The following is a 26611-nucleotide window of genomic DNA, read 5'->3' as shown; positions in this document are numbered from 1 at the left end:
TAAAAATATATGAATAGTATTTGAATTTGTAATTACATTCAAGAACCTGTTTATTGATCGTATCTGTCTAAGGACTAGGCGAGAGGTAGGAAACTGAAGTGTCTTAATGAGAACGGAGTGTATTAACACTGTTTTCCCTCTGTCTATCCTGCTAGGTGCGGGATAAAGCGTGAAGTTACAAAAACCACAACATTTATCCATCCTCTTTCTATATCATTAAAACAATAAAATATTGTCCCTCCTAAGCTTTACCTACTATGAATAAGGTATTGTAAATAATTATGTAGAAAGTAGTATGACAACGTAAAACCTGCTATTACAGACCAAACTCTGATATAACAACTGATGATGTTAAATATAATTGCCTCGATGTTAAATATAAATGCATAAATAATAAATTTACTTTTACCAGCTATTTTTCTGGCAAATCAATTTTTCTGTCTTCAAACACAATGTAATACAACCAAAATTCGAAAGTCAAAAGAGCTCACCTCCTGTCTCTCTCACTGCTCATTTTCCTTCATCATTATTGCCATTTTTTTATCACGTTCGTACCCAAGCCAACTGAATATGCTCTTTTTCATCCTCCCTCTAATAATGTAATATTTAATACAGTTGAAATAGGCTTACCACTACTATTTAAACAATACAAGTTAGCACAACTGTCAATACGCAGTTACTATAGATTACTATACATCACAGGCAACTCGATAATAACTAAAGTAATGAAGGAAGCCATATAAAATGATCCGCGATATGATTACCTTTACGGCTATTTTAATAGCAAATTAAATGAGTATTAGCTCAACAGAGAAACCGTACGAGAGGTGAAATGTCTAGCGGCAATCGTAAAATAAATTATTTTAATAACTTTAAGTATACTAATTCATGAATGGCCCGTTAAATTTAATATTAGAATTAATATTGTGTATAATTATCGTGTTGATTGCGTACTTGGATCCACTACTAAGTGGATTTCCCGAGGAAAGGAGGAGGAGAGAGGAGGAGGGGGAGGAGTAGGGGATAATCCTATGATATCATTTTAAGCCTCGTACGATTTGTTGTATTCCTATTCTCGGGTTCTATATTCTCTAGGTTTCGTTAAGATGTAGGGGCCGGTGTGGTGCAGTGGTACAACGTATTACAGTAAATGCGACGGTTATGAATTCGATTAATTCAAATGAAATTTTAATTTCCTCGCTATAGTAACAAAATTAAGGCGGAAAATGGAAAACTCTTCTGAAATCTAGGTTATGCCTACCTTAATAATATAAAATGTATGATAAAAATAAGTACTGCCATTTCGTAGAGCCATTACGATACTCTATTGCAAAAAATGCGAGATACCTAAAAAACACAATAAAGTGATAACAATCTCTTATCAATGAAACTGTCAGTTAAAAGTAAGAGGATACATTCACACATAGAAAATTAGTACAACTTGACCTACTAAATATAAAGAGAGTACTGTAGTTATTTTTTTATAGCGTCCAAACGTTAAGCTGTCTTAGACTGTTACTCAAGATAATAAATATAATGAGAGATGCGCAGGCGTTCTGACAAACGCGGGTCAACAGTTCCAATGATAGATCGGTGGGGAAGTAATATGAAATTAAAATACGAAATTGTTTATTTGATAGTTTAGTGCGATTGTAACCTTTTTTCATCTTCACGCTGTATCACGCATGTAGCAGGGTAGGCAGAGGGAACCTAGTAATAAAACATTTGAGGCATTGCATGTTGAGTGGCGGAATTCAACGCCGCACAACCCTATAGCTTCTATGTTAAAAAAAAGAGTAAAACATAAAAAATATAACGAATATTAAAAAAAAAAGGTAATACATAAAAGAATATAGCGAATATTTCATTAGTTGATGATGCTAAGAAGTCAGTTCCCTCATGCAATTCCAACAATAATATAAGAACTAACAAGTGTAGATGTAAGAACCAATATGAATAATAAGAACAATATAAGAATTAATTAATAATAAATTCCAGATTATTCTTATCAGCATCCATAAATCAATCAAATACTTATTGACATTCGCTATTGTGGAACATCCATTTATTATTTAAATTTAATGTAGTAAAAAATTAGGGTATATACTAGATGTAAATGATACTTGTTTGCTAGTACTGGACCATAAACAAAAGATTTTAGTAACGTTATTTCATTGTTGATTGATTATTTTTCTTTTGATAAGAAGTGTAGAATGGAGTGTATCGATGTTGAAATAAGGTTTTTTGCGAATGAAGTAAGTTCTATCCTACTAGCCAAAATACCAGTATCATTTCTTCTTAGAACAAAATATTTTGGTTTCCATACTATTTGTATAAATGATTATTAGAGTGGCGACGGATAGACAGACAGGCGGTTTAAAGGTCGGTCTAGGTCTTATTATGAAAAAGAAAAGATATAATATAGAGATAGGAAATAAAGATGGGACAAAATATTATGGACACTTAAGAAGATATATTTTATAGTCCCGCTTATAGCGGAACGTACTCATGTTCCTTATGAAACCTAGAGTTGAGACATCCATTTCCTCACTTTCCATCTGAATTCCCGAATTCCGATGCCTCGGTATCATGTGTTCCTCAGCCCTGCATAGTGTATGATAAATGGAAAACCCATTTACATTGAGGCCTTTGATGCCGCTGCTTAAGAATATAAAGTCTCCCAATTAAAAATTAAATTCAGAACGATCAAATTAAGACAAGTACAGAGAGTACACTGACAGAGACAAATAAGAGAGACAAGACTCTCTTTCAACTCTCTCTCTCTCAAGACCTGTGTAGGTTTGGTGTATTAATAGTTTTTTTGCAATTGTGTTGTACACCACAATGGCAAAAAAAAAATCAAAACATTGGAAAGTAGGTAATAAATCAATACACATTTAACACATCTGTCAATTCATACAAATCGATACTCCTTTATTTCACTGACGTTACTTTCTAAGACCAATCAGCAAACCATAATATTAATTCAACTAATGGTAGACTATCTCATATATATATATCTAAATTCTATACACTTTTTGTATGTTGTATATTGTTCTTGTATATTTGTTTAATATTTATAGAATTTATATAGTGAAATCTGGTAGAAAGTAAAAAAAAAATATCTTATATAAAATCTACTGTAGATCCCAGTCTTAAAACACTCTGCTTCTCACTTTCCGCCTATTTTCGAGCTACGTACGTATTTGGAGGCGGAGCTTAACGCCGCCCTTTAAAAGTTACCAGATCGAGGTTATAAAAATAATTCTACGATTATACGGGGAGATCTGTGTGATCCAAAAAAACAGTATAACTAGTAAAACGGAGTAAAATAATAACAAATTGACATCATGTTATAAATTTTGGACGCTTAAGATCATGAAATGCCGTCGTGGTCAAATTGAGATATAACTCGCGCAGCAGATAGCAGCGTTTCACTGTTGGCGCGATGGTTGTAGGTTCAATCCGCGCTCAGGGGAATAATTATTTCCAATCCTCGTTCCCAAATAAGTAAAATAACTTTTCTCTAACTTTTTTCTCTAACCATTTAAGCTATACTTTCTTATTATCAATATTGCTATTATCATATCAACTATTGAATCTTGTAGTAGCGGCCACTAAATCGTAAGTACAAATAAAAGTGCCTCGTCACTCCCACATTGTATACAACGGTAGCTGCTTTATTGAAATCTCCAACTGATCTACGGTAAAAGTAACTTCTAATTACAATGTATTCATTATACAAGTGTTAGAGCAAACATTATAAGATAAAACGTATAGGACCACTTGTGGCTATGGGAAATAATTGAAATAAGTATGGTATGGTCGAGAAGTTTCAGTCTTTGAGCATAGACGGTGGTTACAGATTCAATTTTCAATCGAAGTATATAATTTTTTTATTTCAATTTGAATTAGAATTTGGCGGAAAGTAGGTAACACTAGGTTCCCCCCGGGGTACAAATAAAGCTAAAGAACTTTGCAATTTCTAAATAAAGATAAATTAACTATATACCTAATTACATATAAAATCTATATAGGAACAATAACTTTGTATTTCATAACAATACAGGCCGCTATAACCTCCAAAGGTCAGCACTATAATTGATTAAGGTCGCATCACACGCATTAACGTGAGATAATGTTTGAACTTTGACACTGCTCTTAAGTTTTCGCTTCACCATTCAATGTGGATACCTAAAAGTTAGTAATAGTTGGTGTAAAGATGATATATACAATATTTCTATTTACTATTATATTTTATAACAAAAAAACTAAAATATAGAAATAAAGTGATAAAAACTTAGTACATTTACTTTTTTGAATATATTTTGCAGAGAGATTTTGTTTTAAACAGAACGCAAAATAGAAATAATTACATACACACATCATTTGTATAGCTTATTTAAAAATAATTGTCCTTTTTTATTTATATAAATATTTAATATAGCAAAAAATGTTATTAATAAAATATGCATATATCTTAACAGCTTTATAAAATGAAAGGTCATGTTACAATGGTCGTCTCAAACTGATCTTTTTAAACGGTTTTATTTAGCTCACCCCGTTTGTTTGTTTGGGTCAAATTTAGTAATTGAAATTTAACCCTCTTCCCGTTAACCGATTGATCTGAAATTTGGTATACGCCTTTGATTCTGGTGACAATACAATTATCCATATTCAATATTATTGTGAATCCAAGATGGCCGCCGCTACAAGATGGCGGACAACTTAGTTTTTTTCAATCCCATCAATATGGATATCAAATGAAAGGGCTTGTCAAGTAGAATTCAGTGGACTATACAAAATCAAAATCCAAGATGGCCGCCACTATAAGATGGCGGACAAGTTAGTTTTTTTCAATCCTATCAATACGGGTATCAAATGAAAGGGCTTGTCAAGCAGAATTCAGTGGACTATACAAAATCAAAATCCAAGATGGCCGCCGCTACAAGATGGCGGACAAGTTAGTTTTTTCGATCCCATCAATATGGGTATCAAATGAAAGGGCTTGTCAAGTAGAATTCAGTGCACTATACAAAATCAAAATCAAAGATGGCCACTGCTACAAAATGGCGGATAATGTAGTTTTCAATCCCATCAATATGGGTATCAAAATAAAGGGCTTGGTAAGTATAATACAGTATACTATACACAATTACAATATGAATCTCCCACCTAAGTCAAGATCTGGTATCCTGTCGAGGACTGTGTGGCTATAGGGTGCCTAAAAATGATACGTCGCTAGGGGTACCACCCAAGGTAAAAGGTAAAAGCGCGCCGAGAACTGTATGGCACTAGGTGGATAAAAATGATATGTCGTTAGCGTTTTCCCCTCAAGATTCAGGCACATCTTGTTGTACATAGCCTTGTCCCTCTATTGGACCTCTGGGGGGGTCGTTCGTAACATTCTCCATTAACCTTGCAATAATGAGACATCGAGCCTCATTTCAACGAATTGAATAGCATGAGAAATAAAAACTAAAAACTTAAAAATAAAAAAGTATAAAAAAAATTTTAAGTTAAACGGTTTTATATTGCAGATAAATGTACTAAAAGCTAAAAAATAATTTCATAGAAATTATGATTACTAAAATAAAATCGTGGGGACACTTGCTACTTACCACTAGGTGGGTGAAGTCTCACGCTATGTCTTTCAATTGTAGATATTGGACGTGCCCCACGATTAAATTTTAGTAATCATAATTTCTATGAAATTATTTTTTAGCTTTTAGTACATTTATCTGCAATATAAAACCGTTTAACTTAAAAATTTTTTTATACTTTTTTATATGAGACAATAGTTCCTGACCTCTACTTTAGAATGTATCAGATAAAAAATATCTTATATTCTTTTATATTTTTAAGCATAAATTATAGTTTACTTGATAATGTTTTTTTATAAAAACGTATATTTAAAACAAGTCAGTCTATTATGATATAGTTGCGAGATATCTTTTAGGTATTAAGATACTTCGTTCCTATTAAGACATTTCTTAAAAAATAGGCTAATAAAATAGAAAAGATATATTTTTTATATAAGAATAGAAAAAAAATTAATACTACTTAGTAAAAAAAATATTTATAATAATTGTAATTTCAAACATAGATAGATAAGTATATCAAACGCTTATTAGCATTTAACCGACGACGCGTGATTAATCAAATAATTGCCCAAGCCAGGACCACCCGCAGGTAACCCTAAACTGACCCGCGCCACTGCCATTTCCTGTTTGTTATTTCATATATCTGTACGTAGGTCATTTATGTATGACGAGTACTTTCTATGAAGAAAAAAGACGTAGTAATTAAAAAAAAAACAGCTAAATTAATTTTGAAATAGATTTTGAATGTCCAGCCATTTTACCAATTTTCTAAGTCCTGTTCTGAGCTACAGCATGTCTTAATAAATATCTTCAAATATCTTTATTGACTGTATGTTTTATGTAAATAATATAACGTGTAAATAGTAGAATCCAAAGCAACACTTACAGACTGAAAAAATGAAATTTTTAATCCAAAAATTTGTCCTCGTCTCCATTAAACCCAGAATAATAATTTATAATTAATAACTTCTTCACTACGCTAAAAGGTAATTCAACTATTAACGTTACATTAAATTACTATAAAGCCAATAATAGGGAAGTACTTAGGCTTACGCAAACCGAGGGACCCCCCGCGGGTAACCCCCAGTGACCCTGGCCACTGCCATTTCTCCAACTCTTCACATCATAAAAGTTACATACTGACACGATTTTTGCGTTCCGTTAAACTTTAACGGTGTCTAATTTGTCGGTCAACGGTTGGATTGCTTAGTCGTTATTTGTTTTTAAATTTATTGTGACTAGTTCAAGAGTCTAGAGTCTAGACTTTTGGATGAGCTTAGAAGCACTAAATGTCTGAGAGCTTTTGATAGCTATTATTAGGATGAATAAATTTATTTTAAGCATAACATTTAGTTTCTTTTATGTTTGGAAATAATAAAATACCGTAGTTTGTTTTAAGAATTGATAATTTACAGTTTTTTACATATAACCGTTGAAGCCTAGTAGTAGTATATAACTATTACTTCATTCACATTTCGGATATCATGGACACCAAGCAAAATTTGTAAAATTAACAGAAATAAAAAAAAGAATATTATAACTACTAAATTAGAGCAAGTACTATAGTTAAAGTAAAGGTAGTAGTTTTTAGAAGAAGATGTAGTATCTAAAAGTAATTAAATACGTACGGAACCCTAAAATCGAATAACTCAATACCGTAAGCAATACGTGGGCACAAGACGTTTTCGTCTAACATATGTGAACGTCCTAATTGTGAAAGTGGCAAACAAAAGGCACTGGACAATGGCCGGAGCCCACCGTGTTAGCTATTTACTTAGATATTTGTATTGGGCATGCATATTCATAAATGGTTAAGTAATTTGATTATGGGCGAACATGTGGGTTTTGGTGACTAGCTTTTAGTTTGGTATTTTGCGGAGAAAGCAGAGACTAGTTAGTGCTAAATCACTACTTTTTTTCTTTTTCTACTAATGCATAAGGCAGTATTTAATGATGTCAGAGATGATAAGCTTATATAAAAAAACAATAAAAGCATTCTTTTGTGTATTATTACAAATATATCGTTTAATAATGCAATATTTTCTAGTAACCATAAATAGGGGAAAACTAGTCTCTGTACTCCACTTTCCGTTAAATTCTCGAGGCATTACGTTTTAAGGGCGGAAATTCAGGTCACGCTTTGCCTTGATACCAGAACAAAGAAGTGATAATATGAAACATTTCATTTCCCTGACTAGGAATCGAATTCACAACCGCCGCGTCTACAGGCACACGCTTGTGCCACTGCGCCTCGACGGCTTCGTGATATTTTTATTTATAAAAAATATATTTTGTTTCAGGTAGAACAAATAGTGCAATCATGTCAATCGCGCATTCGGACTTATTTATACAGCGTGTTGTTGACATGAGAGTATAAGGGATGAATTAATTTCTGAGGTACGTATGATTTTTTTTTTATATGGGCCCTAAATATAACAAATAATCGAGGTTCCTATTACGTTAGCCGTAGATTAGTAAACTTGGCAAACGAATATAGAGGCACTTTATTTTAGCTGATGATAAAGTTTGATGATAAACTTTATCATTGGTAAGCGATAAGTACCAAACGTAGTGTCTTAACACTAAGTTACCGCTACATACCTTGCTATATTAATACAAGATTTTTTTTTATTTTATTTGAAATATTTTTTACATTTTAGATACTTTTTGCATAATACAAACGAAATTACAAGTCAATTCTCAACAACCATTAGAAATATTACTATAACAATAAAATATATCTACAATAACATAGAGTCTAAGTGTTTATTTATAAAACACTGTTTATTTTGACGTTTTCACTTTCTCAACTAATGTCACTTCTATATTAAACTATCAAATTTATGAACAATTTAAAAACAATAAATGTCATACACCAAATACCTGCGTACTATTTACAAACTGTCAACTTTCTTTTAGAATTGGAGAGTCGATTGTTTGCTTCGTCACGTTTCACGTAACGCCACTATGAATTATATTTTAAAAAAACCAAAGTAGAATTAATATACAAACTCGTACATACATAAAAAAAGCAATAACTTCATGCCATAGCTTTGCAGCTTTTTAGGCATATAGAGAACCCAGTGTTAAGTTAACAAAACTAATTTATTTGATATCGTATTTATAAATATTTTTTACAAAATATTGTTTTTTGGTAATAACAATGATAAAATTTCATTTATTTTTTTATTTATATTTAAATATAAAATACAAATAATCTAAGAATAAATTATATTTTTTATTCTTTTTTTTGTCTACAATTTCATTGTATTAAGTGTGGACATATTGTGCAATTGTCTAATATTGAAGTACCAAAGATGAGTACGCACTTAGATGATTGCTATTTACAAAGTAAATTTATAAGATGATCGTAACATACAGCCCCCGGGCTTTTGAAAGTTGTAAAGCTCACGTTATTTAGATATGATTTACTTATCGAGTCTTATATCTTATGTAAGAGTAAAAATGTATATAAAATATTTATATTATAATTGAAAGTTTCAATTTCGCTTATTTGTAATTTTGAATTAAATATATATTTTATTCATATATTCATAGTATAGTTTAGCTGGAATCTTAATTGTATGTATTTTTTTATTGAATTGCTATGTTGTTCGAGTTTTTTCTAAAGTGAATGTCTTCATGACAATGCTTTTTCCAATGTCAAATATGGAGCAAATTTTGACTGATCATTCACGTTTTCTAAAAACGCTTTTTAAACATCACGCTGTATCCCGCTTACTGCAGGTTACAGACGGATTGTTAAGACACTCTGTTCTCCACTTTCCACTTAAATTTCAAAAAATTACGTTGCGTAACTCAACACCGCGCTTTATACGAACGAGAAAATTAAAAAATTGAATAAAATTCATTCTTGCGTACTATTTTGAACTTTTTGTAATGAAATTTTCTATAATATGTCCACAAATTATATGTTAATATTTTATTTATTTACTAAGCGAGAATGTCAGCTAGACTAATCGAACTAGCCATGAAGGCGCTGTTGCGACACTTCGAGAACAATTTTAGTTTAAAACAAGGAGAAAATCAAGTGCCCTTTAAATAACTTAAAATTGTATTCATGTTGTTTCTGAATAACATGAAGCTAACATTGTAAGAGCGGAGAAAATTTACATAACAATTAGTCACTATTAGCCAATGATTGCGAATGGTGCTTTATAGTACCTAATATACTTCAACTTCACACTGTATCACGTATATAGTAGGGTAGGCAGAGGGAACCTAGTGTTAAGAAACTCCGTTCTCCACTTACCGCCGAATTTTCCGAGGATTTATGCGTTGAGTGCTTACACTGTCTCGTCACGAGTTGCAATTATTGAATCCATTTCGACTAGTGTTTGGAAATAATATATTTATAAGTACGCGGCGTTGAGTTCCACCACCCAACACAAAATATTTCGAACATTGGACAGAAAGAGTAAATAGAACGAAGTGACTTACTAAATAAAGGCCCTAAGATTGAGTTGTTAATAATTTGAATTGTTTGATAATAATAGTAATTAAAATAAATTTTGAATAAGATTGAAAATATTGATTTTTTTTATTTTTTTCGGAAATCTAAAAATAATACAGACAATGCTACGTGCTGTAACTAGTATATAACACATACAAGTATTATTGGGTAATTATGCAATACTGTGTTAATATAGGAGCTAATGTTTGAATGATTTACGATCAAAATCAAAAGGTTGATCGTATTCGATAGAAACATCATCTGTCAATCACGATGTACCAATAGCCGTACAATCGGTGTAGCTGGGGGCCCGGCTGTGAATAATGACCGTGTTTCATATTTTATTAAACTAATTAATTTCTTTTAAATCAATTTTTTACTATCATAATTAACACTTATAAGTTTTTATATATAAATAATGATGAAACTGCTTGATTTTTTAATTAATTAAAAATAGAGTTCGTATGTGTAATGTTTGTATTGGAAATATAGCAATTGTTAACTTATACTTTTGTGCTTATTAGAAGAAGACTACTTAAAAGATTGATGATTGAATAGTTTTTTTTCTGAAGTTTGTGTAGCAAGGCGTACTGCATCTGCGATTTACTACTATTTCAAAGAAATAATTTATTTTTGAAGCGCAGTGTTGAGTTTCGCCACTCTGTGATGGCAGAAAAGCTTTAGGACATAAAGTCGTAAAATATAAAACATTTTTTGGTGAAAATATAAATTAGAATGATCTGCAAAACACAATACAGCAAACATTTCATCAATACAATAAATGTTTGGATTGAGTGAAATGTAACTGGTTTACCACTGACTGGGCATTTAAAAAAAGTAAAAGAAATCGGTCTATAGATTCATCATTTAACGGTACAAAATAAAGGTCAATTTGTAGCCAGCGCTTGGACTACAAGAACATATAGTACTTATTGTATACTTTGAATATACCCAAATCCGTGTTATGGCTCTATTGTGGAATTTTTTTGAAGAAAATGTATGTATGAGAGATATAAATAGACATGACTTTTCAAATTACAAGCGATTGTTGTGTGAATTAGACTGTCTTACAAATTGTATGAGGATTGTATTATCATAATATAGAAGTGGGTACTTATATTTTTATTTTCAACATTTTTTATTGTTGTTGAAATAAAAATATCTAAAGATATTATTTAAAGAGTTATAGAGTGTTTTGATGTATTTATTGTTCCGAATATATATTTAACATTCTAATAAAATAAAATATGTATAATGCTATGCATATTATATTGACATGATCATTTTAATAAAAACATAAATTTATGATTTATTAAAGATGAAAAATAGCTGTTATTTTATTTGAATAGAAATAATATTTAACAATCCAAATCTAAATATGTATAAAATTTATTATGAATATTTCATACTAGTTACTGCCCGCAACTTCGTTAAAAAATCCTTCAAAAAATACTAGCCGTAGTACAGCCGTCTGTGTACCAATATTATACTTTTGATAACTAATATCTTGTAAGATATTATAATTTATTTTAATATATATTTTAATACAAGTATACAACATTTTAAATGAATAATGAATACCAAAGTACAACACATATTTTAAGATGGCAGTTAGTTAATATCTTATTATTTTTTCTTTTTTCATAATTTATTCCTCCAAATGGGAATTAAAGGCACAACCGGCGTGATTACAATTAAACGCTGTATCGCTACACCTAGACGGCTTCAAAAAACAATATATATATATATACATATTTGCAAAAAGCAAACGATTACAGTATTTGAACTTACGTTCCACATATAATATAAGTATATTCATTACACAAGATACTTCAACACGCGTGTGTCGAAAGACTTGAAAAGTATAATTAATTATTAAACGTGCAAAAAATTAAACTGAGTTGATGTGATCGGCTAACACGTAATCAATGTTTGAAAAAATATTTTTAAAACACTTATTTCGCCATCGAGACGAAGTGGAACATCTTCGCCTAGTAACACAATGGTTATGAGTTCGATTCTTACTCTGTGTCAAAATCAATAAGGTAGTTTTATTTAGTTTTGTGTAATGATGATATTAATTTTAAGACATTTCTTGGCTCTTGAAAAAAAAATCGTGGCATTCAGTACCGCCACTTATCATATAAAGTTTTGAGCAATGATCGGAAAATTTGGTTGACACTATTTAACACTAAGTGCTCTCTCTCTCTCTCTCTCTCTCTCTCTCTCTCTCTCTCTCTCTCTCTCTCTCTCTCTCTCTCTCTCTCTCTCTCTCTCTCTCTCTCTCTACATTATGTATATACAGCATAATCCTAAATAATTATTCTTAATTTAATAGAAACTGAAGTGCTATTTTATATTTGTATGTATGTATAGGCATACTTATTACATTTACAAACATAGCTTTAAATTTCATTGGATTCTGGTAAATGAGAGAAAATAAACAAAGTACTAAATTTTGTACTGTAGTTAAGTGTAAATGTCTACTACTTGTAGTTCATATACCTACACATAATTAATATTAAAATATTATACTAAATAATATATTAAATATCGAACAAATATAAACGAGGCATGTTATTTAAGAGCTTACAGGTTGCAGATCGCGATTGTTTGTAGTTTCGCAAGGGACGTCCACTCTCGTGATCGAGTGGACTGTGGGTAGACTTGTACGTTATAGAGGGTGTGTGGAATTTACTATTTATGTTGTACAAAAATAGTTTTACATATTTTAGAATATGAAGATATATAATTAACTAGGTTTTTTTGTTTCGCTCATTGTATTTCCTAGAGAAATTGTGAGTTTTCGGCAAAAAATAAAGGTGTATGTATATAAATAAATAAACATTTTAAATTGTTTTTCTTTCTTATTGGGTAATTCAAGTTATTGTAGAATACAATATATTTACTAAATGCACGTAATGCCTCTTGAATTCGGCAGAAGGTGGGGAACGGAGTGTCAACACGAGGAACACGAGGTTCCCTCTGCCTACCCTGTTGTGTGCGGGATACAGCGTGAAGAAATAAAAAGAAACTAGTGTTGAGGACTTCGTTTTTTACTTTTCTCTCAATTTTCTAGACATTGCATAGAGAGTAGTGGAACTCAACGAGTTAAATAAACACTCTGTATAAACAATAGTCATACGACAACTTGCTCTACTTCATCCGAACATAATTCATTGTGGGAATCACCAACAATCGTAACCACGTGATGTAATCTAAAATATTTTATTACAAATATGCTAATTTATTTAATATCAGAGGCCGTCACGGCGCAGTGGTTGTATCTGGACGCCACGGTTACAGATTCGATTTCCACTCAGAGTAAAGAAATATTTAATACTTTCATTTTCCCGTGCTGGTAACAAGGCTAAGTGCGGCTTTGAGTTCCTTAATACCTCGAAAGAAAGGTTCCCTCCGTCTACATGGTACGCGGGATTTAGCGTGAAGTTAAAAAATAATATCTAATCATACCTTAAACATAAAGATAGTATAGAATTCAATAAAACATATTATTTTGAAGGACGTGTTATGAAAGTGTATAACATTGTAGAATTCAAATTTAGCAACTTTCACTGGTTTCATTGATTTGTGTATATTGTAAATATATTTATACATGTATAATTGTATATGTATACAATATATACCAAATACAGCTACCACCTAAACACGCAACTGTCATTATCGATTTAAAACAATGACTAAAGTATAGTAATAATCGATTTAATAAAAAAATCGATTTTAATTTATTCATGTAAGAACCTATCAGACTGGCGCCTCGCCTATGATCGATCGTCCCGATCACATAATAATTAATCGGTAACAGCGATAGGTAATATCGCTTCAAATGAACCTGTTCATATGTTTTACAGAGAATATCTTGTTTACAATTTTCATTATAATAGTTTCATATAGCTAAGTTGGGTAATAAAAAGTTAATGTTGTATTTTAAAAGACATACAGAATAGCTTAGTTAGTAGGAAGTTAGGATTTCTTTACTTATTTTGTTAGCTACGGACTATATCCCGCATGTAGCAGGAGAGCTCGAGAGACCAAGAATTGAGGCATGGGATGATGAGAAGGTGGATTGAAAGCCGCGTTTGTCTTATTACCAAAGCGAAGAACCGAAAAAAAATATTCCTGTGAGTGGACTAATTTCTACAACCGTCGCTCTTACTAGTAGTCGCTGTAAACTCTGTACCACAACACCAAAATGGCCTCTTTACTTTTAATTTCTTCAAATAGATCTTCATTGCATTCTTTAAATCTATTTTACAATTACAAAACCAATAGCATCTTCTCTATGAAAAATATGCACCTTATAAATATTTAATTATGTTTATTACTTCTTTGTTTGATATATCCTACTCTAATATAGCTTATTTACCTTAGTATTACTTCTGAAATAATAATACAGAAATAACCTTTAATAATTCTATAAATGACTTCTTATCAAGCATCCCAAAGTGGTATCGATAACAACAGGTTAAAGATTTCATTGGCCTCACACCCCAGCCCTGCCTACATTCCTTCTAACAATACAACATTTAATAGATATGCAACATAAATCAATTTTTCACAATGACAATATCTATATATTAACCATAAAGGTTAGACCTTTAACTGCAAGAATATAACTTATTCGGTTAACTTAGAACTCAGTTTCATATATTTAACTGTTAAAGTTAAAACGTTTAGTTCGAAGTATTTCATAACAATGCAAACTGGCGTCCAGTTGAATGGTTGCGCCAAATCTTATCTCAGGATATCTCGTCAGTACATACAAGCTTATATCGTGGTTTTGCATTGGGAAGTCAAATATTATATCGAACTGTTATGATAATATAATAAATTTTCACATATTTGCTATTAATTATATTTCGTGAGTACCAAATCTACATAAATTAATATATGCTAACACAACCATGCTACAAGAATTATAACATTTGATTTACAGCTTTTCTTCAACTATACGATTTTTGTAAAGCTGTAAAAAAACTTTTAATCATAAATAAAATTTTAATCACATGCAAAATCATCAAAAATATAAATATTAAACAAACATATCATAGAAATGGCAAGAAAAACAGTTAGAAAACATACATATACGTATAGGCAAAAAAAATCCCATACTTTTATTCATCCAATAAGTAATTTCCAATCAAAATGTGTTCACTAAACTATAACCTGTCCATAGTACAGCTATGGCTCGGACAGGTGTTCGAGAGTTATGAGATAAGGCATGAGTTTTGAAATCAACTTTAAAACTTATAAACAATTAAATAAAGATTATGCAAATCAAACTTCTCTAAGCGGCCGGCCCCTTGCAGCTGATGGCGGCCTTGACACCGAATGCTATGGGAATTTTTGAAAAGTTTTATAGATAATTGAATCGTGTATTTCTTTGTTGCTTTTTGTTTTGGAGAAAGTTATTATTATATTTTTTTTTATTCTTTTAGATTTTTTTACTCTACGTTTATTTCGCATACACCGAGCAGGTAAAAACCGTAGCTAAAACTCACCGTTTGCCACTTTCCTTTAAATTTGTTGAGATTGTATATTGCTAAACTAACACTAGATCTTACCTTAATGATATTACATTCCTCGAAGTGAGAATCGAACCTACACTCGTCGTCTTTACAGACCCAAGCTTGAAAGGGGCACTCTTGCATGACCATATATAATATGCAAATACGCCGCAACCTCGATCTACGATTATTACAACGTAAAAGGTAATCTATTGTTGCTCGCCGTTCTAATTACAATAACAATGTTTGCCCTTCTGCTAAATGCCACTTGTAATTGCTGCTCTCAATTATTTGATTAATTAAAGTTTAATCATTTTTTGTTCTATCTTTTTGTATAAAAGAATAATTGTAGATTTGAAATTAATTTTATATAGGTGTTTACAAAGGAATATAGAACTTTGTGAGTATGGTAACTAAAGCTTGTAGAGTATTTATAGGAAATCTAATGAAAGATTACTATTTTTTCTATTATTTTCACCCATCTCACCAAAATGTCGCATTCTTTCTTCAGACCATTTTCTTAAATTATATTCAACTATAAATCTATTACATATGAATTATATATCAAAAATGTATTAAAATGAGCATAATTGGGAAAAATCCAAAAATTACATAAAAAGGCACAATCTTGTTCTATTCACATTATTTTAATAATATAATATAATGTAAATATCTATATAAATTTTATTACCCAATTCCACAAAATAAGGTAACTTTATGTCCGGATGTTACGAAAAGACACTTAAATAATTACCTAATACCGATATACATAGCATTCATCCTAATCAGGTTAGCAATAAAAATGTAGTCGATAATTAATTTAAATTTGATTGGCCATATAATAAAAGTTTTTGTTTGATTTCTTAAACAAATATACTAATACTTTACATAACGTTTAGAATGTTATATTAGAATTTATATTGACCAGGACGGTATTGTGACATAATTGACAAATTCTTAATGAAGACAATGGTTTTGAATTTAAATGGAAATACAGAGTGTTTTATCATAAGAGTTGTATTTTTCCTGATCTGACCAGAAAATGGCGGAAATCAAGTAGGCATAGTAAAAATTATTTTTACTATCATCATCATCATCATCAGCTTTTTCAACCCACTGTTTGATATATCAAGCAGTACAGGCCTCCCCCAAAGGACTCCACAACACATCAGTTATTTTCATTTCACAGCTCTGTATCGTAACAAAACAACATGCGGCGTTAAGTTCCGCAATGTGTTGTAGGGGACGGAGTACCCGAACACTTAATACAGCGTGATGCTCAAAGAAAATAGATATAGATACCTATTTGATCCTTCTTTTTAGAATTTGTTTTGGTTTCTCTAAGTGCTCGTTTCACTCAGTGTCTGGAAAACCCATTTCGCTTCATACATATTCCTCGAACAGGTTGATGGAGGGTTGACAAAGGATATTGTTAGGCGCCTATTGTTGAGAGCAAACATCATCGCTGAGGTGACTCATGATACAACACTATGGAATAAGCTTTATTCCCGGAATTGCTTTTTAGTGTTGCCATTTTTGACTTATACGCATTTCCCGAATTTAGAAAAACGATTTTAGAGATAAAAATAGTTTTAGAGATATGACGCCATAAATAGTGATATAACAAGTAGTTGTATTTGAACCTATAACTATTATATGCAATGTAAGATTTTATGTTGCTATTTTTAGTTATTAATAAATATTTACTGTTAAGGCTTAATTAAATAACATAAATACTATATCACCTAGCTTACAAATCGGCGGAAAGTACTGTTCTGGTTCAGAGACTTCTCTGCCTATTTCACAAAATATACAAAATAATGAAAGTTTATATATATTTTTTTAATATAAACAAAAATAGTCGATTCCCTAGTAAAATAGTGAGTGCAAGCAGAATTGGATTCTTAACAATAGCAAGTTTAGTGGGCGGCGGCTGGAGATTGCGTTTAAAATATTCACAACCTCATTCTGTACACATCTGTCTGGCTGTAAGTGTGTTATCATTGCTATAAACAGGTATGCAATGATAAGCTTTTAACTTTAAGAATGGTAATTTTAATTGACCTATAAGTGGAGTGGCTAGGAAGACTTAAGTCTTGGGTTCAAACTCTTAACCGAATTGTGTAATTATATAAAATCGCTTAGATATTCCCTTAGATCTATGATCTATCATTTTTATTTATTGCCGGTTAGTCGTATGTAAATAAGATTATGATGACTAAAATATAAAAAACATTTTAAACTAACACAACTCCCGGATACAAGATCTACGTTAAAAAACTCCAAATTACAATGAAAAATGACTTCTTTATTATAAAAAATATAATGGCAATATATCTATCTATATTTCTTCGAAACAATAAAATATAATATGGATTTGAAATTAAAATCTATCGACATAGTGTGAATCATGTCACTGAGGTCAAACGACGTAATAGATCTCAAACTTTTGTATAAAAAATCTCTAGGATTATAGGTTTTATTCTCATAAAAATAAGAGTAAAAGTAGCTTGATAACACTTTGCTATATTAACTGCTCATTAAAATCATGTTACCAACATTGAAGATATAAAATTTTTTATTTATACTTAACACCGTGACCTTTCACAGTGTAAAAATATTCATTTCTTATTTCGATTATAAAATAAATAACTTACTGTCATATTGGGTGAAAACGGAAGATATAATATTACTTTTTAGGTGATTATATAGGAAATATAGGTATGTTATGGGGAATAAGTGGAATTTGAACTCGGAATTTTATAAGTGGAAGTCTAATCTTTATCCTTGGATCGACTTAATGGGTTGTCCTAATAAATAATTGGCACATCTCTATTATTGGCCTAAAATTAAATATTTATTTAACCTATGAAGGTTTATTTAAAAAAATAATTTGATCTGATCCTACTGGTGTTCCTTTTGGTAAGAAAATAATATACAATGGTTGTGGATTCAAGGTCTTATTATAACATGTGTTATTTTGTTTTTGTAGGTTTTTTCAGCTTCATGCTGTATCCCGTTTGTAACAAGATAGGCAGGGACATAAGGGATCCTTATATTAAGACACTCCGTCCCCCACTTTTTGCCCAGTTGCTGGAACAATATGTGTTGAGTGGCAGAACTCAACGGCGCGATTTGTCTTAAGGACGAAGTGAAAAATATATAATTATTTCCTTTGAGGGTATCTTCCACTAAATATTCTAAAAACAGGAAAATGTAGAATAAAATAAATTTATTGTTAGGTTCTGTGTTTATAATATACAAAAAAATTAAAGCACGGAAAAGTCCATATTTTTTGTTAAATCAGATTCATACATACATAAATAGCTGCCAAGGACATTAAATTGCATCTTAAAAAGATATAAACGTAACTCATGGATTAAATATTAACACAAATATTGAAATATCATTTTATTTTTAAATATATCAAGTTACACAAACAATAACAATATTTTTAAGCTGAATGAGAAAGAAAAAATATTATTTTAGATAATAGAGTGTCAAGACACTCCTTTCTCTACTGCCAACTTGAATTAAATACTTTGTGTATTGTTTTCAGGCCGTGACGGGAACAAGCGTGCGACTCTAAACGTGACGGCTGTGGGTTCGAATTCCTCTTGGGGGGAATGAAATATTTAATATTTTCATTTTCTGCTTTCGCTGTGATAACGAGGCAAAGCGCAGCGTTGAGTTCGGCAACTCAACACGCAATATCTCGAGAATTCGACCTAGGTGAAGCCTGAAATAGTGTATTGATAGTTGGAACTCAACCCCGCTCACTGTTTTGCCAGAGTGAAAAAATGAAAATATTTTAAATATCATCATTCCCCAGAGTTAGCTGATCTCACAACTATCACGCTTAAAGTAGGTTAAGACGTTGTCCTAATGCGCCAAAACCTAATTGAATTTTAAACCTTTGTTATTTATTTTAATTTTCACTAATTTCAATTTTCATAGTTATCCTATCAAAATATTACCACACTATTAAAGTATCACTTCAAACATATATATTTATGTATATTCTTACAATACAAACAGCAAATTAATAAATTAAATTCCAACTAAAATTTATTTAAATATACTTTTTTTAATATAAAATTACATAAATGTTTATTTGAAAGTTTCTAACTCATTTCGTTTTAAAGTCACCGCTAGATGGCGTTGTACTACATTGTCTTCAGCTGAGCGCTACACAAAATTGTACACACGCATACATTTGAGTACAAAAAATATATTTATTTTGTTATTCTTGTACATTTTTGATTATTTTCCACGAGATGGCACTGCAATGTCAAAATTATTATTAATAAAATGTTAGTACGCTACTGTGGCACAATCACAGTGTTTATGTGTTAACACGATGGTTGCAGGTTCGATTCCCAAATGGTTAATGTTTTGATTTATATTATTTTCCCTCTCTGTTAAGATAGAAATAGGCGGATATTTTATAAGTAATACTAATACTATTTTTATTTAATCGGCTAAAGAACATTACAAAAGAACATTTTAACCCCCATCTATCATTTATAATGATAAATATACCTACATTCTAAATAACGTCATGGAAACTGCATGTTTTTTTTATCATCAGAAAAAAATAACAAACATCCCCTTCTAATTACAAACGTATAACGAGTTGATTGAAACAAAAACATAACACTATAGGCAACTTTCAAAAATCTATTTCCTGTCTGGACGCCTTTCCGGCCATGGCGTAGCATTTTCCGGTTATTTTCAAAACCCATTATTTTCTAATACATTGCGAATTGTTTTTATAGCAAAGGTTTATGTACAGATTATATAGATAAAAAAATTGTTTAAAATATATATATTTTTTATTTAGGTTTATTTAGGTTTAATTGAGTGATAGGGAGATAACTTAGTGCTACGACACTGTGTTTTGAGTGGCGGAACTTACTTACTTTAAATAATCGATTTTATTTCTATGTATTGTGAGGCAGATCATCTGATTATTAAATTTCATAATTTTCAACATAAGCACACATTTGAACCCACTACCATCCTAAAACCTTAATCACGAAGCTATCCAATTTAAAAGCCCAACAAATCAATTGCATAGAGATATTTCATCAAACCAATACCACTATCGATGCACCAGTGATAGTGGGAAGACAGGACCGGTCGTGATAAGGATGTTTTAATTAATAGACGCCCGGGGCCAGAGATACCGTAACACAATGACGGGCTGACTTAATTTATTCTGATATATATATAGTTTACACGACAAGGTGAGTTAGGTTTGTTGATATTTAATATGTATTAAAATTAAAATGTATGATATATAACTTTTTTTTCCGGGACCCTAGTGTTAAGACATTTTTGTTCTATATTTTCGCGAAATTGAGACATTATGTATGAGTGACGGAACTCAACGCCACGCTTTGCCACGTTACCAGAATGAGGAAAATGAAAATATTAAATATTTCCTTTGCGTAGGAATCGAACCCACAGCCTGTCGTATTTACAGATTAGCTATCGAGCAAGTGTTTTTCAATTTTCAAGACACTAGATTAAAACATAAGAAATTTACTACCAATCTAATTAAATATTTTGTAAAAATATAGTGTCTATATATTAAAAAAGCATTACATTTAAATAAACACTACTAATTTAAATAGCTATATTAGTATAAATTAGTCAACAATGAAGATTTGCGATTCTTTTCATTGAATAAGTAATCGCCCTATTGTTACATATAAGAAGAGACGGCTTCATCTTACATCTCTATAGAGAGTTGCTGAGTTTTTTATTACCTTAGTAGAATAATCAAAGGAAATCTAACTGTAAAGATAATGATAATGACAATCTAAAGACAGTGTGAAGAATTGGGGGCTTCCTATCTGGAGGAATAATAAATAAAGAAAAAATCTCATTTTCAAAATTTCAACGTCGTGAGATTTGAACCTGCACTTAGTGACAGTGTAGTGTTTTTCTCCTCTAATTATGGAATAAACTATTAAAAATGTTTAAATATGGCAACATAATTTTCATTTTAACGAACCGAGCATTTTTATACAGTAATATTTATATAATTACTTACATTTACAGTTTACACTATTGCCCTAACGTAGCCTTAGAGTATGACGTTTATGCACTTCAAATTTTATTGACACTTGTTGAAGTAGCATCTCGTTAGAACATGTTACTTTAATAAAAATATACTTTATGAATCATATAGGAAAATATTAAATGAATAATATATTACTAATGATATTCATGTATATTTTTTTCTTTACGGTGTATCCCGTGTATAGCAGAGTAGGCAGAAGGATCCTAGTGTTAAGGCACTCCGTTCTCACTTTCCGCAGAATTTTCGAGGCAATTTGTGTGTTGAGTGGTGATGATAATAAATAATAATACCTTCCCCCGAATGGGAATCAAACTCACAACCGTCACGTTTATTCATTCCAGATTGCGATAGGTCGACCTGTTTAACAAGTATTTTAAACTATGCCTTGTTATTTTTATCTATACCCCCGTTAAAAAAAAAGACACCTTATAAAGAAAAAGACAATAATCTAAAACATATTAATAAAAAATGAAGGTCAACACAAGCACTCAGTTAGCCTCCTCGGCTTGAACTACAATTAATCGTTAAATAAATCTCCCTTGGCTAACGAGTGAAGAAACAATGCGACAATCGCCGTCGGCCCCTTTCATCTTGACACTTTGTCTCTTATAGTGAGGACACTGAGAACTGGTCGTTGGCCAATTATTAATTGATGATGTTATCTATTAAATATAGGTATGTTCATTAAAATATTATTGATTTAGGTGTGTTATTTGACAAAATAAAGTCATAAATTTATTTTATTGGGAAAAATGAAATTGTCTTTTTTGATGTTTTTTTTTCATTTTCACATATTTACAGTTCGACAGTTTCGGGGTAAACAGAGAAGATGTAGTGATAGGTTATTCTGTTTTGCTCATTCTATCTGTTTAAAAACATTACAAACGTGGTGCATTTAGACCAACTAAATAAAATGAAATTATAACATGAAATAATTAAACATATTTTTGAATATAATCCAAAATTCTAAGCCTTCTTGCATTATTCCCATTTAGACACTACCCAGCGAAAACTTATACAAATATTCACATAAAAATATCTTACGGAATAGCGCACTCAAATGTGAAGAAATGAAAAATTACAAAAATATAACAGTTGCCCCTCAATCCCCGCGCCAACATTCAAAAGGTAGAAGAGAAATTCACAGAATGCTGTAATTTTCAGCTTTCTTTCAGCGTCGGGGAGCGAAAACTTCAAGCTTTGTGTGTCAACAGGAGGCTTTTAGAATTATTCGGCCTTTTCGAATCCTGCTCGCAAAGGAAATGCTTACTACGAATATATTCTCTTCATATTTCTCTTTCACTATACAATCTAACTATCCTGTTATTTAGATTGGGTTTTTTTTGTTGTTGATGTTGTTGTTGAAAGAATTTATATTTTATTTAGTGCTTAACTAATTTTTTTTTGTTAATTTTTATGATGTTTTCTTATAATTCGTCATTTAAATAAGAGAAATAAGAAATAATATATCATGTTATAAAAAAAAATTATAAATAAATTTTTCTGTAATGTCTTCTCAATAATTTATATACTGCTTAAAAAGTGGAAAATATATTTTAAAAATCACTAAAACCCCTACAATCTTGTCAAGCAAAACAAACAAGCGAATCACAACGGCCATTACAAAAGAGCATCACTACACGCGTATTGGTTTTATCGCATGCCGCGGCAATCTGGAGATTTCAGCAAGAGTCGGCCCCCTTTGTTCGTCCTTATTTTTGAAATTATCTGCCAATCGATGGTGGTCGGGCGGCGATCACAATTTACCACGGTGTATCTCAAAGCATAACTCCCTTTGATTACTTACAGTTCACTTTTTATTCTTGAGAACTTCTAAATAGTGAAGAAAGTGAGTATTCATTTAAGTAACACGTCTTTGTTTTTTTTATCATTTCACGCTCTTTCCCGCATAGTAAGCAAGAGGGAATCTCTTATTAAGATACTCAGTGTCCCGCTGTCAATGAAAATAATTTAAATATATAAATAAATAATGGCCTAGAATAGGAGTCCATTGAACCTATAATCAACGCGTTTGCAGTCAGAGGCTTTCCCACTGCGCCACAATAGGTTAGACTGTATGATTTAATAAAAGCTTGACTAATTCACGTTAATTTGTCTTGGTGTAGGGATAAATAAAAATGAACAAATTTTTTGTTTGCCTATTGCTATGAAAATAAATATATTACATTTTTTAAATTTATGTTGTTGTTATAAGTATAAAAGAATGCGCTCAATATAATAAATATTATAATTATATTCTTTTTTCAAATAATGTTATTATTTTCAGGTAATCGTTTGAAACGAAATGTGTGACTTTGAAGAACCCGAGTCATAATTTCTTCATGTTTGATCAGGTAAGTTTTATTATACTAAATAACATAAAGAAATTGTTTACCTTTATATTGTACCAACTTGGAGACTATGACATTAGCAAATTACAGACGTAATTACATGCTTAAAACAAAAAACTTCAATTGCAATTTAAAAAAAAAATGGAAATAAGTATATTGACTAAATAAGTGACATAACTATAAGAACAAAAGTTACTTTAACAAAAAAACTGTAACCCAAATAAAATTGATATTCAAAGACCCCCCATAACTTTTACTGTATTTCAAACATTTATATGAACACACAAGGTTAGTTCAAATAATAATTATTATTTATTATTTCCTCACGATTACCTTTCACAATTATTTCATTAGACCTCTAATAAAAATGTTCAACTTTCAAACTATTCCCTAATAGTTTCTAAGTGTAGGCCCCATACGGATATACTACGTATAATATAAAATCTTTATAATTCGTATCTAAAACAACAAAGTTGTTTGATTGCTTGTTAAATCTCAGTTTTATTGTAGAATTTTATATTTGTACTACACTATCACCATTTTAAAATGGACTTGGACAAGGAACTTTTAGTATGAAATCGAAGGTCTATCAAGTCTGGTAGGAGTCTATGGTGGCAATAACATAGTATTCTTTATGTCTTAATAAGATATTTATGATTGTTTTTCTAACGTTCGAGTTAATTGTTTCTAAATGTATCGTAAATTCTTTTTAATGAAGTAAATGCTTAAGAATGATGGGTTATAGGTTCGTTTCCCATTTGGAGGAATGATTACCTATATTAAAAAAAATAGCATTGTGGATACATTCGACATTTAGTGTCAAATTTCACTGCCCAATTCTCTATATCCCTTAAATGTTTAGTTAGTTAGTAGGTAAACTTATCTCTTGCAATATACTTGAAGTTAAAATAAACAAAAAAATCTTAAACATTCTTAGATTTAAAAGAAATTTTTATTTTAGTAAAACCTAGAAACCAGAAAACCGAATAAAAATCAATAAAAAAAATAAAAATACGTGTTGAGATATTGGCAGATCTTTAGCCATTTACTAATTACTATCCCGTACGAACCTTTGTGGGTAACGTGAACGAAAAATGCGGATTTTGGTCAGTATCGAAATCATCTAAAGGAGAATTAAAGGATTGGGACTAGTATACACACTCGTAGGTCATTTTCAGTAAGCTTGGATATTAAGCTTTAATGTTCTAATTTGAGCTTTAAATTTGTAAATTTCAAAGAAAATTGTAGAAAACAAAAATATTATATAATGTATCTGCCCATTTTAAACAAAGTGAGGATACAGAATCCATGTCTATTTTTTTTAATGCAATTCCGTCACCGTTGCACTAAATGAGCGAGTGTACCAATTAGATCGCCCTTTGTCTACTTTGCTATGTGCGGGATGCAGCGTGAAGCTAAAAACGAAAACACCATAAGTGCACGTTGAAGTTATTATTAAAGAAATAAAATTAATAGAACATATGTTCATAGGAATATTCCTATTAACACCAATAGAAGCTCAAGAATTACAAAATTTTCTAATTAACCCAAAAATATTTTACAGCAATAAAAAAATCTCATCGATTCATAAATCGTGACCGCCAATCAACTCTAAGCTTCTGCTTTTATCGCTGACCACCTAGACCTATCGTCGCCGGCCGTGGGAATCCCACCAGCATTTGTGTCACATTACCATAAACTAATACCATACCATACCTGCGGCCAGTTGCGGCGAAAGGGCACAAGCTTGTGACTATAAAAGCGGTAGGTTGTGGGTTCTATTCCCGAAATATTAAAAAAATATATGTTTATTCTTGTAAAGAGTCGTAACCCACCATGCAATGCTACAAGAATAGTGCGTAACAGAAGTGTCTTAATGGGGAATAAAGTATTTTAACACAACTAGATTCCCAGGTTCCTTCTGCTTACCCTGCTATATGCGGGATAAAGCGTGTATAACAGTATACATTCTGTGGGCGATGGGTTTCCAGGGTGGTTCCGCCCGAATTCAAGACACAGCAGGCTGCCTAGCCCGAAAACGGAGTACTCTGACACTAAATTTTCTCTGCCTACCCAGTTGTTCCGAAAATATCCTAAACCTACATTAATTTTAGGCATGTATAACCACCTTTACCCGACGTGCCTTTAAAAAAGATCCACAATTTCGAAGAGCGCACCGCTCTCGACTTCCATATTGAAATACGAACCTGAATGCGAATTAACCGTTAAATAAATAATTATGGCATCATCAGGTTTTTCGCGGTTCGTTTGGCTTAGTACTAAACTAATGATTTTTTTCAATAGCTTTCCCTATATTACTAGATTATTGTAAGAATATTTTACATATTATAAATCGCCGGTTATATGAAATGTGAGAAGGGTTCGGTTTAATAACGCGTTTACTTGGTACGTTGGTGCTTACAAAAATTATGGAATTTCAGGTAGGTAAATATTATCGAATATATATCGTGATGTGGGAATATTAAATTTATATTATATTTTTTATTTTTAAATTCGTTTTGGTATTTCAGATTTATTGAGCATTAGTGAACGTTGATTTAATA

General features: G+C 31.0%; 1 protein-coding gene across 4 annotated transcripts in view; it reads left to right on the top strand.

Annotated features, from left to right (window-relative positions):
• Sox102F (transcription factor Sox102F) overlaps positions 1 to 26611 on the top strand; it is a 235113-nt gene that overhangs the window by 57999 nt on the left and 150503 nt on the right. For all 4 annotated transcript variants that reach the window (XM_085195736.1, XM_085195738.1, XM_085195734.1 and 1 more), the window contains 2 exons: positions 7904 to 8000; positions 23984 to 24050. The gene's annotated coding sequence lies outside the window, so the exon portion shown is untranslated. The remainder of the gene's footprint in view (positions 1 to 7903; positions 8001 to 23983; positions 24051 to 26611) is intronic.

This window comes from Heliconius melpomene, chromosome 13 (genome assembly GCF_056956725.1).
Source record: "Heliconius melpomene rosina isolate 202511_hmr_F chromosome 13, ASM5695672v1, whole genome shotgun sequence".
Taxonomy (NCBI): domain Eukaryota; kingdom Metazoa; phylum Arthropoda; class Insecta; order Lepidoptera; family Nymphalidae; genus Heliconius; species Heliconius melpomene.
The sequence above is the reverse complement of the archived record's forward strand: the minus strand, read 5'-3'. Positions and strand labels throughout refer to the sequence as shown.